A 14,953-nucleotide genomic window follows, 5' to 3' on the forward strand; every position below is an offset into this window, starting at 1 on the left:
TTGCCTGCAAGTATTACAATTTGTTTGGGTTTTTTTAATTACAATTTACGTCATAACAGGCTGTGTTAAAACAACTAGTGTATAGTCTGCATTAGGCTAGTGGGCAGTGGAATATCTACTTAACCCATAAGTCATAAATTACTTAATTCATAAAGTACTATGTAACTTGCAAAGGGCATAAGTGTAATGAGTTTGAAATAATCAGTAGACTTTATTATTCTTTCGGTTCGTAACCCTAAACTTTCAGTTGCAATAAATCAGATTGTGTCCACCCTGAACATTTGCACTGAACTGAACGTCAACTTGAACATTAGCCACGGTGCTGAATGACGAAGTGGGGTTTCTTTCTAACATATGTATAAATAACTGTGACATGTGTTCACCAATTCAGACGTGTGGTCACGCGTCACCACACTTACCTTGAAACAGACTAACTAAGCTGCTCCTATTGCTCTAAGGGTCATTGCATTTTGTTGTTTTAAGAAACGTGGGCACAGTGGGGGTACACTATGTTGAAGTGGGCCCAGTCTGCAATATGGTTGCTTTGCAGCACTCAGGAATATTCCAGCTAGATGGCCGCGGTCTGCAGTCTTATCATCCGTTTTTTCTACTTATCTCTAATAATGTGTCTATCTAAAACTGTCACGTGCTGTTCTCCCATGTGTCAAAAAACATTTAACAGTTTCTGCTGGTGAACAGAAGTATCATACTTTCACTGCAAAATGTTCCCCCTGGTCCTTTTCCCTTTGTTGTTGTGTAGAGCAGCGCTAGCTGACACAACTATCACAGTCTACAACGAATGGCTCTCTCAAGGTGGACGTGTCCACTATGAACCTGAAAGATGGAAAAAAATAAACGGCCTCACCCAACAGAACCTAATTCCAAAGTGTAAATCTATCGCGACGGAGACCGGACGGTGGTTGAACAGAGACGTGAACGACGGCCTTTTTGCAAATGTAAGTACTATGTAAAAGGCCTTGTGCATATATGATTGTATTTTCTATTGGGAAATATCTCCCATGCATGGTGTTATGTACTTGTAGATGATAATATCTGACAAACTCTTACAACAATATTGGTTGGTTGGGTGGTTAACGCCGCATTCAACGATATTATACCAGTATGGCGGTGGTCTGTAATTAATCGAGTCTGGACCTTACCATCCAGTGATCAACAACATGATCAGTTCCTTCCCGGATCGTTACGAACATTTCCGGCCACACAGATAGGATATTGTCTAGTTCGGCGTTAAGCAACAAACACATAAACAAGTATTACCTAAGTGGGTTAAGCTGTCCTAAGCACAAACTTAGAAGAAGATGTAACGCTAACAGTTCTTCCCTATTTGGATCTATTTTAGAATAGTCCTGCCCTAATTTATATTACATAAAGACAGTGGTATAGAAGTACACGTATCTGAGCAGGTGAAATATCTCATTTAGTTTTTCGGATGTCGTCACTATTTCAAAGCGAACGGTTGTTTCACAATCCTGTCTTCAGCAACCCATGCTTGCCATAAAAGGCGACTATGCTTGTCGTAAGAGGCGACTAACGGGATCGGGTGGTCAGACTGGCTGACTTGGTTAACACATGTCATCGGTTCCCAAATTGTATGGCTGAGATATTGCCGATGTGACGATAAATATTAACTCACTCACTCACTCACCCCAATTGCGCAGATCGATGCTCATGTTGTTGGTCACTGGATTGTCTGGTCCAGACTAGATTATTCACAGACCGCAGCCATATAGCTGGAATATTAAGTCATAACTCACTCACTCACTGTCTTGGGAAAATGTATCTGTATCTTGTCATCTCATGAAAGCACAGTTATTCATCGTTTTTCCTTCAGTGGCCACAAAGTCCTAGTCGGCCGGATTACCCAGATCCAGCTTACCTCCAGGACCATGGACGTCAGCAAACGATATTTGCGACCTACATGAACCAACTGAATGGCTACGGGAATAACATCTCTAACATGGTCTGGACCTTACACGGCAAATGAATCAAACGTTTGAAGAGGGATATAATATAGGAACATATATGGATAGAAAGAAGACAGAGCAGTCAGTGTCCTAGACGGAATGAATGTTTAGTTTTTTCTTACTTTTCTAATACCTTCATCAATTTTCTAATACCTTCATCAATCATTTGTTTCAAGGACCGTTCTTGTATCCTAACGCATGGTGATATACCTTCAGTTCCAGGTGATCACATGACCTCTAGTATGGTGATCTACCTTTAGCTGTTGGTGATCTATAGTCTGTTTTTACGTTGTATTGTCTGAATAGTGATATCGGTTTTGACGTTTCATGCTAGTTTTATTTCTTATTGTGATATTCTAGTTGTTTTACTGTCCTTTGTCGACAGGTTTTTACCATATACATAAATACTTTTTTCAAGAATGTTCTCGTCACGATATGGCTGCAATACTGCCGATGTTAAATATTAACTCACTCACTCACTCACTCACTCCAGGTGATCAATAGCCTGCTTTTATGTTACGTGTTGCCCCAATAATAGTTTTACTAGTTTTAACTGTACATGTTGGTTTTTATTCACATGGTGATGGTCCATGCTAGCCATTCTCGAAACGTCCGTAGCCCTACGAACTTCTTAAGCCCATTCTTACCACATAGGCTATCATCAAAGTTAAGAATAGACCGATCCAGTCTGTCAATCAAAACTGGCGCATGCGTCGATTTCGGCCAATCAGCAGGCCGGGTGTGCATCGTGGATTTGTTAGACTAATTTCCGGGGTTAATCGAAGCCTCCGAAGCGATGTGCTTCGAATTATGCCATTCACACTCGTAGTATCTGTTATACATTACTGCAATTTAATGAGTGCCTTCAACAAAACCATTTTGGTGAAGACAAACAAAATTTAGGTGGATCAAGGAATGCGATAGGCCTCACGATCAGTTAATTGTCGGCACCATCGTTCTCGAAACCTACGTCTGCTCGAAGTTGAGAATTTGCATGAATTTCCACACTTTCGAACGTTTGCAAAACCATTACCATTTGTATGACAACAACTAGCAGCTTTAGGCTTCGCAAGTGTTATAAACACGGATAAATTTTGTAAGTACAAAATTGTTTTTGCATAACGTTGTAGTCAATACTGGGCATTGTTTTGGTAGACCATAAAGCTGAAACGAGACAGGCGAGAAGGCCGTGACACAATGTAAACAAATCTGACAGCGATCTGATTTCGGTTAAGGAAGACCTAAATGGCACAATTTGTTACATTAAAGAACAATGTGATGTATATGGTTGCCTTCGATCTTACATATTCTTAAATTTGTCACACATTTTATGATGTTGTCAAGTTTCAAGAGCACAATCTGAAGGGCTTCTCTGCAGTATACTATCCGTCAATAGCTCAAAATATTTGAGGAGTAATATTTTTAATTCAAAGGGACAGTGTAAGCAGATGCCTATCACGCAATATCCAAAATATGAAAAGCATTGAGTGTCTATAAGACCATGCCTTAAATATTTCGGAATTTCCAAAAGGAGATGTGGATCGAGACGAAAGCTATGCCAGAAGAATAGTGACTTTCTGGAATATTGGAGGGAATTAAATACAATTGTATTTCTTAACGAAGAGAATATTGTTTAATTTTTGTTACAACATAAATTTGTTCATGCAGGAGAGGTACATTGGTACACTTTAGGAATAATACAGTCATTAAAACTGATAGCAAGATATCTTTTAAGGATCTTACATCCTTTAGTAAACGTACATAGAAAGGTAGTAAAATAAATAATAATATAACCGGTTATAAACAATAATTCCTAACTGACTGACATATTAGATTCGTGTGGTTTGGAAGCAGAACCAGGCATAATTAGACAACACTATAGACATGTCATGGCAGAGCAATAGCTTGGCACTAACTTGGCAAATGCTCCGTTTTGGCCACACCCTGGTCAGGCACATATGTGTGATTACACAAATGTCAGTTTGTGATCAAATCCATATGTAGTTCAGTATATGGGTATTTCAAATGCAATATTCCCATACTTTGATAAGAGGGTAGGATTCTTTATGGATAACAACTGCTTTATTACATATGACGCGACGTTTCGGTATGGATCCTTATACCGTTGTGAAGCAAGGGTGGAGTAATACATCACAGAACAGACTTAAAAACATGGACAGGGATAAAGCAATAACAAAATGTAGGTATGAATAAAAGGCGGGGGATTAACAACAACAATTGGTGGTAGTAATGATGTGACTATGAGAAGAAGCCAATAGTAGCTGTAGCCAAATCCACGGCCTGCCCATGGGCTCCCCTCTGTCCCCATTACTCACAGAAATCTATATGACCTCCTTTGAAAAGCAAGCCCTCAACACCTCGACCATCAAGCCTACTTGCTGGTACAGAAAGGTTGACGACACCTTTGTCATCCAACGTCAAGACCAAGACCCAGATACCCTCCTGCAACACCTCAACCAACAGCACCCCCGTGTCCAGTTCACCTTAGAAACAGAAACAAATGGTCAGCTTCCCTTTCTAGATGTCCTTGTAACCAGAGCCCCAGACAACAAGATAGAAACCAGTGTCTACAGGAAGCCACCCCACTCTGACCAATACATTCATTTCGACTCCAACCATCCTCTGAAAACCCAAACTGGAATCATCTCTACCCTCACCAGACGGGCCATAAACCTCTCCCCCATAAGTCCCAGTGGAGAAATAGAACACCTCCGACGTGTTTTCACCAAGTTCAACCACTACCCACCAAAGCTAGTTGATAAAATGATCAGATCCACGCTCCACCCAACAAGAAAAGAGGCCACCAACAAACCTGAACCAGCACCTATCCGCATCGCTTTGCCCTTCATTGGAAAAACCTCCAACCACATCAGCCGTCTCCTAAAGCAACAAGCCGGCATTGAAACCTACTTTACCAGCTCTACATCACTGAAAACCCTGCTCAAAGCGAATGGCAGGAACATCTCTAAACAACATCAGCTACCGACAGGTGTCGTCTACAAAATCAACTGCGACTGTGGGTGAATATGTAGGTGAAACCTCACGGCCCATAAACATCAGAATCAAAGAACACTTATCATCCACAACCAAATCAGATCGGAAATCTGCTAAATCCGACCACATCATCAAATGTCCCAATCACTGCATAACTTGGGACAATGTAGAGATATTATCCAAAAAACCACAAGGATTTCACCCAAAGAAAACTGGCAGAAGCAGTTCAAATCAGCAGACACAAGCCCTCAATCAACAGAGATCAGGGATATCTCATCCCAACTGCATAACATGAACTGATAAAAATAACAGATTAGAGCTCACCAGCCATCATTACTAATTACCCTATCAGCCAAGTATACTTTGTTACAGCTACAGCTACTATTGGCTTCCTCTCATTGCCACATCATTACTACCACCAATTGTTGTTGTTGTTAATCCCCCGCCTTTCATTCATACCTACATGTTGTTATTGCTTTATCCCTGTCCATGTATATAAGTCTGTTCTGTGATGTATTACTCCACCCTTGCTTGACCATACGGATCCATACCGCAACGTCGCGTCATATGTAATAAAGAAGTTGTTATCCATAAAGAATCATACCCTCTTATCACTCACCAGCTTCTAATAATGCCAATCAAACAAATCCCATACTTTGACACGAATTTCTGTCGCCCTGGCACCTGTTCTTTGAGCAGTCCACCTAAACCGCTCTCGCACACACATGTGGGCGTTGTAGGTCTTAGAGGTTATTATAGAATCCTTCAAATCCGGTCCTGGCACACAGCCTTTGAACCACCCAAGCCAGAATGTGTCTCCCTATAAGAGCTGTAGAGTACCAATTGATAGGCTTAGGATACTTGAGTGGAGGAAGGTAAAAATTATCAGAACCCACTGTCCTGCAATCAGGTTGTATATGCATTGCATGCAAACACTTTAGCCGCCGTTATGTGTAATTTAAAAAACCCTATTTTTTAAAACGATATTAATTTCTTTCTCTTATTTTAAGTTTTAAGTCAGAGAGTTAATATTTAGCGTCGCATCGTAGGATGTAGGACTCCAATGTTTTAGTTTTAATCAATCTTTATTCCGTACTAACGAGGCAAAAAGCCTATAGTACATTTGTATACACGACATTTACAACTGAGCAGCAGTAAAACACGTGTGGGATATTTAGAAATTACAAATTTAAATTAGATTTTCTTTGTATGAATGCAATATAGATATACACTGACAGGTTCTGTAATTCAATAATGCTTTCACTTTTCATAACATTGTCATTTCTATTTCATTTGGATGCTAGATATTTCTTTCTAAGGTTTCCATAGGCGGAAAATATGAAAAGAAAATGGTATTCATCTTCTACAACATTATCGTTACAGAGGTTACAAAGTCTATGGTTACGAGGAATATTAATATAACGACCAGTTTCAACAAATAACTCGTGCGATGAGCAGCGAAAACGAGATAAAGGCACACGGAATTTCCTTACAGTGATGTTTGATGAATACTATTCTTTGCATAGTTCAGATTTCCAATGTTTATAGTACAGACATTTCGAGGAAAGATAGATTGATTCAAGACATTTTTGTTGACAGATGTCTTTCATTCTTTGGGTCAATGACGTAACGAAATAGTTTTCTGGCTGGGTGTTTTGATTATTCCAAACATAACCATTTCCCGTTTTGAATAAAAATTCCCTTACATTAGTCACCCAGTTTCTTTTCCCATTTTTGTCATATATCATCATCATATTATAACATTTCTTAGGAAATCTATGACTTGTTAACAAACGTAACCAGTACTTTATAACTCTGATAGAAGAATATATGCATCACAGAAATCTGCCATACTCGCCGTACACCATGTGTTAGATTTCAAGCCGAGGTATTTTTTGCATGCATATAAATGGATATTTTCTATAGATTCATAATTTTTCAGTCCCCATATTTCTGATCCATGTAACAGTATTGGGCTTACTTAAGTATCAAATAATTTGAAGAATGTTTTGTATGATAATTCCCCCAAAATGTTGAGATTTATAATTATGTTTATCCAAATCTTAAGGGCTTGTACAGATGCCTGTTTTGTGTGGTTAGTCCACGAAAGATGGTTGGAAAATAGACGCCAACATATTTATATAAGTTTTTAGTTTCTATTTTGTCGCCTTTTGTAAGTTTATTTCTCCCTTTTTGAAAGTTTTCCACCATTGCCATTCTCCTATTAACTGCAAAATTCCATTCATCAGATTAGATTTCAAGTTGATCAATTTGTTTCTGTAGGTCACTTATGGTGCTAGAAAATAAGACAATGTCATCAGCGAAGAGTAACAGGAATAATTGGATTAAGTCGGGATGTAACTGGATCCGATTGTACAGTTATCACATAATTGCACAGCTAAATCAATGATAATAAATGTAAGCAGAAAGGTTCTTAAATTACAGCCTTGTCTGACACCTAAATGGCAAATAACAGTTTCTTAGACTTCGTTATTGTTTCTCGCACACACTTTGACATTTTGATATATACTACTTAGAAGTTTATTAATTTTTTGGCTAAGTCCACGAGTTTGTAAAAGGCCCCATAACGTATTTCTCTTTCCAGAATCGAATGACTTAGGAAAATAAAAAAAAGGGCATAGCATTTTCCACCTCTTGGATTCAAATATTTTTGGACAATGGATTGAAGTATGAATATATTAGCAGTTGTGATGTAGCCCTGTCTATGATATATGTAAAAAGTTTTCCGAACATACTAAGGAGTGTAATTCCACAATAAGCATTTGGATTTACATCACCATGTTTATGTATGGGAACAATAATACCAGTTGGCCCAGATGAAGGAAAACAACCAGTTTCTAGTATAACATAATATATCAGACGAATGTTTAAAAAAATCAGGGAGAACATTGTCCATCCCTGATGGTTTTTAGCACTTGTGGTTCTGTCTATCTATGTGTGCATCTAAAATGTTACAGGCATAATCCAGGTTTGCGTCAGTATTTCCAAAGTGTGTTGGTGTCTTACTATTTGCAACAGTATCGTTTATTTCCGGCTTAAAAAAAGATTTTCAAAATATGTATACCAATTTTCAATTCCTATTGTATTGTTTGGGTTGTTTTTCGAGTTATGTTGTTTTAATTCCGAACAGAATATTTTCGAATCGTTTATATTTGTTTCTAAGTATACCCTTTTCTGATCAAAACATTCTTTCTCCTTCCGTTTACAGGTCTTAGTGTACTTAGTGTATTGACATACATACATACAGACAGACAGACATATAGTTTATTTGTATATGTGGCCTTAGGCCAATAGTACATCTGTGAAAAATCTTAACATTGCATATATGCGCTACCTGTAATTTCGTATGTTGCTGTCACATGATAAATCTATAGACCCTCATTTGTAATTTACATTACTTTCTCTGACCCTAAGTATGTGGTACAACACAAGCGCTACCTTAAACAATAGGGCCGTATCTTCTGTGCGGATCAGCATACAGAATTTTTGTCTCGATGGTTGGTTATGAAAGAATTGAGGCTGATATTTTTCTCTTAATTTCTGAATATTGCGGGCATATAAGTAGTACATGGTGCTCGTCCTCTTGCAATAGATTACAGAATGGACACTGTACTATTGTATTTACAGTTTTGGCTAATCGCACGGCTTGGACATTAAAATTGTGGGCATTACATCTACATTTAGTGCGCGCAAGCTTAAGTTGATTTAATCTTTGAAAAGTAATTTTCTGTATTAATACAATATTTATATGCTGTATAAAAGTTTACAGACGTAGATGAAGTTATTTCATTGTACCAGTATTGTTGATAAATATCTTTGCAACTCGGCTTGAATAGTTCGATGAAATATTCTGCATTGCTTACATTTTGAGCAAGCCATACATTTCCAAAGCCATGACTGAAAAGAATAGTTCTGACGAAAGAAACCCAATTAGTATCTCCTGTATCATCTTTTGTTTTAAGCATTTCATAACTACGTCGTGAATATCGTGAAATTGGTTCTCTCATCAATCTAGGCAAAATGATGTAACCCGACAGCGGGCGTTAATAAATAGTTTAAAACGTCCACATTCAGCTAAAATAACTTTGTACGCGGTTCTGTAACCAACACGTAACAGGGAACTTACAGAACTTTGAATGTACTTTTTCAATATTCATATGTATCCTAGTGCCCCATATTTCAGAACCGTACAGCAAAATTGGTTGACTTTTCCCATCAAACAGTTTAAAACTTGCGTTTAAAACTTGCGGTAGTTCTGTGCATTTACATATGAATTTCTTTATGACATGTAGGACTCGTTCGGCTTGCATAGATAATGTTTCACAGGCTCTGGAAAATATATTTCTATAAGAAAAATATGATACCTAAATATTTATCATATGATACCATCTCCAATGTTTGGCCGTTGAGGTACCATTTTTCACTATTGGACATTTTACCTCCATTTTTGAAAACCATTACTTTAGTTTTACCCATATTTATGTCGAGGCCCAATTTCAGACAATATTCGTTTAGAGTATCTATCTTACATTGTAACTGGACAACAGAATCAGCAAGGATCACGACATCATCTGCAAATAGCAGCACTTCAAGATCTCTGATATGTTTGTTAATAAGTACACCTCTCGTATCATTTGATAACAGTTCCTTGACAAGTTCCCCGACATGTAACAAGAAAAGAACCGGTGATAGAATGCAACCTTGCCTGACTCCCGCATATGTATCAAATACGTCACTCATTGGAAGTTTACTAATTCTGACAGATGCTCTTAAGTTGGTGTACATATTACGTAGAAGACTTTGGAGTTTACCATGTATTCCTGACTGTAGTAGAACATATGACAGTTTCGTTCTCTTAACAGAATCAAACGCTCTCTTAAAGTCTACGAAAAGGTAATACATTTCCCCCCTTTCTTCTGTAGGTGTTTATGGATAATAGTATTAAGAGTCAATAAGTGGTTCATAGTTGAATATTCTTCTCGAAATCCTGCTTGGCACTCTAATAGACGTTCGCGTGTAGACACCCAAAACTTAATGCGATTATCTAATACAGTGGTAAATATCTTATTTAGTGTATTCAGTAGTGCAATGCCTCTATAACTGTTTGGGTCACTACTTTCTCCCGATTTATGCAGAGGTACTATCAGTCCTACATTCCAGGCATCTGGGAAAACACTGGGATCTAGAACTCGATTAAACAGCCTATTCATAAGAGGAAGCAGTAAAGACATACATTCTGTAAAGTCGACTGGAAAACCATTTCTAGATCTGTGATAGCTTTCGAGGGATTCAGTTGTTTTCTGTTTTCAAAAAGCCTTTCATAATTTGCATCGTTTCTTTTTCATATAGTCACATTCACTATCAAACCATTTATTTCTATTACTATTGTTTAAATGTTTATATTGCTGTGTTCGCGTGCAAGAGTTACGAAACCAGGGCGTAAATATCTATGCTTTTATGTTTCAGCGATATAAACTCCTCAGACTCGCCAATATTTGCGCTGCTGCTTTGGTCCTCGGCCTAACGGCCATGGAATCAACCAGCCACGCGAATGTTGGTGAGATTGAGCAGGTTATTAGTTACAAAGTGCAACGAATAGGCTTGGTTTGGACCCGGAATGGGACTCAACAAAGCGGTGCAGTAGTTTACTGAGAAAGTGAAATTTTAAATATGCCTTAGAGTACACAGAGGGTAGTTTGATGTTTGATCTGCGTCTCTTAATCTCATAATTATTTACAGGTTTAAGCTGGCCAGATTGGATGAATAAGTCAAAACATCATGACAAATTCCCCAACAATGTTGATGCAGCATCAGAGTTCGTGTCACTGATGGTCCAGGGTTGCAAGGACTTCACATTAGGACGAATTCCATATGTATTTGAAGTCATCAATGAACCTGATTGGGCGGAAAACATCATTGACCCACAAACGAATATAGAATTCAACAGGGCAGTTGCTGACAAACTCAGATCCAGATATGGAATGAAAGTTGCTGGACCCACATACACAAGTATGGCCTTACGTCAAGCAGACGAAGATAACTTCACATATTGGAAGAGAACTGCTGAGTTTCTGGATATGTCTCTTGACCACTTGGACTTTTTTGGTTTCCATTCCTATAACTATCTCCGTATATCAACTGCTGGAAACTATTCTTACTTTGGCATAAATGAAGCTCGTCTAGTTGCATCTCTGGACATGGTGGAAAATTACTCTTTCATCAAGAAAGGAAAAAAATGTTCAATTAGTTAACACTGAATTTGGATGCGGTAACATTTTCGGAGTCAGTCCTAATTTTGAAAATGGACTGATAGACTTTGAAACCATTTATCAACCAAACGGCTTCATGTTTACCTTCCTTAATATGAGAGAGTTTATAGACAGAGTTACCGTCTTCCTGTCGTCAAATGGACAATACCCTGGTCATCCTTCCCTGAGGTATTCCTTATTTACTCTTGATGGCCATCCCCTTCAACCAACCAAATTCTTCAGGTTTTGGCAAAACTTTACTAATGACCAAAAATTTCTTCGAGTCTCAAGTCAGTATAATGAACAGGACAGAATGGTTGCACCTCTTGTCCTTGCAAACCCTCTCACCAAGGAGATGGTAGTTCTTCTCCACAACTATGGTAGTAAATTTGAGAATGTTAAATTGGACTTTCCAAACAACTGGCTCATCCCTTCCACGGGTGAAGAAACATGCGTTCTGCTCGAAAATGGTCATCCAGCTTTTCATGACAATTATCATTTTAACATATCGAAGCTTCATGGCACTGTTGGTCTGCCCGGATCTTCAACCTGCTTCTACAAGTTCAAAACCAACTACAACTTTGCTGAACTACGCAACGAACAACGAGACCACATACTACGGCAAGGACATGATCATACCAATCAATGACGGACATGCACAGACAACCATACACCTACCCAGCTCTGAATACCATACCGCTCACCTGAGAGTGGGAGTGAGCAGAGACCTCAATGCGGATGCAAAACCGCATGCAGTGCAGTTCAATGGTCAGACTTTGTCTTTAGGTTACATGCTATTTGACTCTATGAAGAATGATGATAGCTTGCGTAAAACAACATGGAACGTTTTGGAATTCATGGTTCCAGAATCACTGGTCAACACAACCAACACCGTCAGCATGACCTTTAATGGAGATGGTGGTCACGTGACATCTGTCGCCCTTGTTGTTGGAAAACTTCAGTAGATAGATTTCACTTTGAGAATATCTGACTTGTTTTAATTCTTATCACAAGTGATGTAAATGGTATTATTAAAATAGTTTGTGACTGAAGGACAATAAAACCAACTAGAATATAAGACCAACAAGAATTAAAACTAGCATCTCTCTCTCAAATCGGATTTCAAATTAGGACAATACAGTATAAAGGTGGACTTTAGATCAGCAACATCTGATGGTAGATCACAATACTATGGACCATGGAACCTTACAGTGCCTTTGCCACATGAGAAAAGAGTAGAGTTGTGATTAATTTGATTCATAAACAATACGAATGCTGTATTAAGTGATGCCGAAAAGAGTCCGGGTCCTGAAACACAATGCACGCTTAATCATGCTTCCAGAACGGACTGTAGAACACCAAATGTATTCTATTTACTTTAAAAGATATGGTCTAACATACTTTCACTGGAAGGCAATAACATTTTCAATACTTCAAATACTTTTGAACCAACTTCTAACAATCTTTGTTACTAATCTGAAAACAATAGTGTCGCAACTCTGAGTCAGTGAAATAATACTTAACGTCACAGCGGCAATATTGCAACCATATCGTGACGAAAACAATTCATATAATAGAAATGAAAACATTCTGAAGTGTGAAACTAATCTGATCTAAAGAAACAAAACAACAGATATCCTTTTTACACATCAAAAACAACCAACAATTAACTGAAAACTAATTACCCATATTTTAAAGATCCTTCTGGAGAAAACTTTGAAATAAAACTTTGAAAGAGATGATAAACAATGCATGACAAGGGATACAAAATGTAGGATGCTCTTATTCTTAAGCGTTCACATCTGGACAACCCAATGGAGGTAACCGATATTTGGTCTAATTTTGTGTATTTAACACTTTCTTGGATCGTTTGCATAGGATTTTGGGTGTATGATCTAACCACGGTTTTAAAATGGAAGTATGTTATGACAACTGTCACAGATTTGTTCACTGCTGAACATAGTGCCGTAGAATAGGCATTGTATTACCAGAAATGCAATGGTTTTCTTTAAATTAAATTTCTTGCAAACAAACCACGGGTAGTTCATAACAGGGGTAGTTCATAAACTTGCAAAAGTAACCGTAAATCATCATTTTTTATGCCGCATCAGCCATATTTCAGCTCTGTGATGAGAGAACTCGTTAATGATAATTCTAACATAGTTAAAACAAACAAGTGGATAAAAGTCACTCATACCAGAAAAGGATAAAACTCAGAAATTATGATTAAAATCAATGCCATGTCACAAAATGGTTTCTCTCAATTATTTTATTCTCCTACTAATGAAATTGTGTACAAACACTGCCATTGTAGAAACACTGCCATAATATTGAGGAATTACCATTTTGTCCACACAGTCAAAAAGAATGGCTTTCACAGTTACCTGACGTCGACAAGGAAGGGACTCTAAAATGTTAGAAGGGCACCATGAGTATAGTGGGAATGACCTGTTTGGCACTGACGTAACACATTATCATCTCTTCAGCAGACAACACTGATATTGGTATGACTGATCATTGGCTGAATGTTATTCAGCTTGATTGTCGTTTGTTTATTCCAATTTGAACACCAACATAATTCCTTAATTGCGGGACTTCAATTGGTATGAGGACGATTGCTTTTTGATCCTGATTTCTCCCGGGCATCGGCTTTACTATTACCTTTTTATTCCGATGTGGCTTAATGTCCAAGAAAAGAATTTCTCTGTGTTTACAACAGACAAATCTTTGCAGCAAATCACAAATTGAGTGAGCAAGTTAAAATTAAAATTACACTGGCAGTATTTCGGTGAAAGTTTTCTGTATAAATGAAACTTAAGTCACTTACAGTCTTTCTACTGGCCTGTCTACAAAAGACAATAAATAACTTGTCTATCACAGAATTATACTCCAAACTAAAGTGAGAGCATAAACACTATTTTTTTATTTGTACAGTGTAATGTTAATCTAGCTTTGCAATAATTTTTTGATAGACAAAAAGTACTCATTGCGTAGCAGAACATATCTATCACAGATAAAGAAAACGTGGTATTCATATCACAGTGCAAGCAAATCGATTCTATGTCGGATTTATCACTGACTTTTTTATGTTCTTGGTTAACCCTGAAATCATGAAGAGATATACGAACGAAATTAACATATCGATTTAGTTAAGTTTCTATTTTCAAGTTTATGTATATATGTTTCACATTGGGATAGGTTTTTATTACTAAAATAGTGTGATATATATGATGATGATTCAATATTCTGCTGTCAGGATTGGATGTACATATCGATCATAACGTGAAACATTCATTCTTAACAACTTAATTCAATATTTTATAACTTTTATCCGTGTTGTTATGAATAAACAGTATCGTTCGGTTTCTCCAAGAATAGCTTTGTTTGCTGCATATATTTACCCACTCCTGGAAATCATTTGAAGAAGTTTGTTTGTACTTTTTCTATAACTTCCTTTCACTTTGTGCTATCTTTACATTCCCCCAACATCGTTGCTTCAATTAACTGATCTTCAAGCACTTTACGACCAACTTCCAAAGCCCTGCATCATTATGGGTGATCTGAATGGTCATAACCCACTATGGGGTAGTGTGCATACAAGCAATATAGGAGAGGTTACTTGAAGAGTTCATTTCAAATAATGATTTATGCATCTATAACGATGGCTCTCACACTTATCTACAT

The 14,953-nt window shown here is 37.7% G+C and overlaps 1 pseudogene; it reads left to right on the forward strand.

Moving 5' to 3' along the window:
• Positions 1-722: 722 nt before the first annotated feature.
• LOC137278247 (beta-porphyranase A-like) lies at positions 723-12,234 on the forward strand (annotated as a pseudogene).
• The last annotated feature ends 2,719 nt before the right edge of the window (positions 12,235-14,953 follow it).

Source organism: Haliotis asinina, chromosome 1 (assembly GCF_037392515.1).
Source record: "Haliotis asinina isolate JCU_RB_2024 chromosome 1, JCU_Hal_asi_v2, whole genome shotgun sequence".
Taxonomy (NCBI): domain Eukaryota; kingdom Metazoa; phylum Mollusca; class Gastropoda; order Lepetellida; family Haliotidae; genus Haliotis; species Haliotis asinina.